The 403-nt window shown below is 31.5% G+C and overlaps 1 protein-coding gene across 1 annotated transcript in view; it reads left to right on the plus strand.

The window, feature by feature from the left end:
• The window catches only part of LOC136795034 (forkhead box protein L2-like), a gene marked incomplete at its 5' end in the record, with an annotated part of 6585 nt that overhangs the window by 3653 nt on the left and 2529 nt on the right, over positions 1–403 (plus strand).

Here is a 403-nt window from a genome sequence, read left to right on the forward strand (position 1 = left end):
CTATATAGTAATAGGCATGTACAGGCAGGATCTTAAGCGTGAAGATTCCTGCCAATGAATGTAGTTAACAGCTGTTTTAGTTTTGAATTGATGAAACCCAATGTTGTAAATGGCTGCCGAATATCTTCGCTTCTTACTTTATTGTATACTATTAGCGCTAAATTTAAAATTTATATCTCCAATTGTATACAGATGTTTGAATTACAAAGAGATGGTCCGGGTTAAGAAAAAAAACTAAAAAATAGTTTAAAGTATTTATTAACAACAAAAATTTCCTTCAACAAGGCTAAAGTATAATATAGAGAATCGAAGATTTGACGATCATTGCCAAAGATACCGTTCACACTACTCGTCCGATATTGTATTTTGTATATATGAGGTGTCATCCTCAGTAATTTTGTAA

This window comes from Halyomorpha halys, unplaced genomic scaffold (genome assembly GCF_000696795.3).
Source record: "Halyomorpha halys isolate HHAL.00 unplaced genomic scaffold, Hhal_1.1 Scaffold2558.1, whole genome shotgun sequence".
In the NCBI taxonomy this organism is placed as follows: Eukaryota; Metazoa; Arthropoda; class Insecta; order Hemiptera; family Pentatomidae; genus Halyomorpha; species Halyomorpha halys.